The sequence below is a fragment of the Bison bison genome, unplaced genomic scaffold (assembly GCF_000754665.1).
Source record: "Bison bison bison isolate TAMUID 2011002044 unplaced genomic scaffold, Bison_UMD1.0 scf7180017864105, whole genome shotgun sequence".
Taxonomy (NCBI): Eukaryota; Metazoa; Chordata; class Mammalia; order Artiodactyla; family Bovidae; genus Bison; species Bison bison.
The window spans coordinates 8,009,582-8,011,630 of NW_011494677.1; the positions used below are offsets into that span (position 1 = coordinate 8,009,582).

At 41.8% G+C, this 2,049-nt stretch overlaps 1 pseudogene; it reads left to right on the forward strand.

Annotated features, from left to right (window-relative positions):
- The first annotated feature begins 952 nt into the window (after positions 1–952).
- On the forward strand, positions 953–1,694 carry LOC104987758 (annotated as a pseudogene).
- Positions 1,695–2,049: the final 355 nt, after the last annotated feature.

Below are 2,049 nucleotides of genomic sequence, written 5' to 3' on the forward strand. Positions count from 1 at the left end.
CCTGGTTGGGAAACTAAGATCCCAGAAACCTCAAGTTGTGGCCAAAGGAAGAAAGAAGGAAAGAATCAATTTTCTTCCTTTCAGGTGTATATTCTATTAGGAGTGAGACTGACAAGTGGAATTACTAAAAGTCCTACTTTAATGAATAGAAATGGGCTTCCCTGGTAGCTCAGCTGGTAAAGAATCCGCGTGCAATGTGGGAGACCTGGGTTAGGAAGATCCCCTGGAGAAGGAAAAGGCGACCCACTCCAGTATTCTGGCCTGGAGAATTCCACGGACTGTATAGACCATGGGGTCCCAAAGAGTCAGACACGACTGAACGACTTTCCCTTTCAAGAAATGGGTACGTGGTTAATATGACAAAGAACAGCCCTGAGCAGTGATTGAATTCTTAGGGCACTACTACATACATTCTCATCAACAAAAATACTAATAACGTGTTTGAAATAAATTTATTGGATACAAGAGTGCTATACTACTCAACCATAAAAAATGAAATAATGCCATTTGCAGCGACATGGTTGAACCTAGACATTATCATACTTAGTGAAGTAAATCTGACAGAGAAAGGCAAATATCATATGGTGTCACTCGTATATGGAATCTAAAATACGATACAAATGCACTTCTTTACAAAACAGAAATACTCACAGACACAGAAAACAAACTTATTGTTACCAAAGAGGAGAGCTGGGGGAGGGATAAATTAGGAGTTTGGAGTTAGCAGATACACACTTTAATATATAAAATAAACAACAAGGTCCTACTGTATAATACAGGGAACTATATTTAATATCTTGTAATAACCTATAATTAAAAAGAAAATTATATATATGAGTCACTTTGCTGTATATCAGAATCTAATCTGTTAGATTAAAAAAAAAAAAAAATCTAGCTCTTTTTGTGTGTAGCTCTTTTTCATGGCGCCTTGGAGGCTGTCAGCCGCTTCAGAATGAAGCTGAACATCTCTTTCCCGGCCACTGGCTGCCAGAAGTTCATTGAAGCGGACCATGAACGAAAACTTTGTACCTTCTACGAGAAGCGTATGGCCACAGAAGTTGCTGCTGACGCTCTGGGTGGAGAATGGAAGGGTTATGTGGTCCGAATAGGTGGCAGGAACGATAAGCAGGGTTTCTCCATGAAGCAGGGTGTCTTGACCCATGGCCGAGTTCGCCTGCTACTGAGTAAGGGGCATTCCTGATACAGACCAAGGAGGACTGGAGAGAGAGCGCAAACCTGTACGGGGTTGCACTGTGGATGCAAATCTGAGTGTTCTCAATTTGGTCATCGTGAAAAAAGGGGAGGAGGATATTCCTGGACTCACCGATACTACAGTGCCTCGTCGCCTGGGTCCCCAAAGAGCTAGCAGAATCTGCAAACTTTTCAATCTCTCTAAAGAAGATGATGTCCACCAGTATGTTGTGCAAAAGCCCCTAAACAAAGACGGTAAGAAACCTAGGACTAAAGCACCCAAGATTCAGCATCTTGTGACTCCACGAGTTCTGCAACACAAACGCCCGCGTACTGCTCTGAAGAAATAGTGTACTAAGAAAAATAAAGAAGAGGCTGCAGAATATGCTAAACTTTTGGCCAAGAGAACGAAGGAGGCCAAAGAAAAACGGCAGGAACAGATTGCCAAGAGAAGGAGGCTGTCCTCTCTGAGAGCTTCTACTTCTGAGTCCAGTCAAAAATGAGATGTTCTAAGAGTAACAAATAAATAAGATCAGACATCAAACAAACAAACAAACAAACAGCATTGTAAATCAACTATAGTACTTCTTTAAAAAAAAAAAAGGAGAAAAAGAATGCTGTAATTATTGGGGTGCCTGCCTGGCTCATGAAAATTCCTCTTTTCTAAAAATCAGCTTCAGAACCCAGGAGTGAGCTCCTGAAAGACTGAGTCATCCAATCAACTGGCCAAGCTGTTGATTGAAGGAAGACCTCTGGTCCAGGCTGTACCAATCAGAGTAGTTCTCTAAGACAATTTTTCCAACTGCAACTTAAATTCCGGCCCTCTTTGGAAGTGGAAGCCTGGTATGTGAGTCCTGG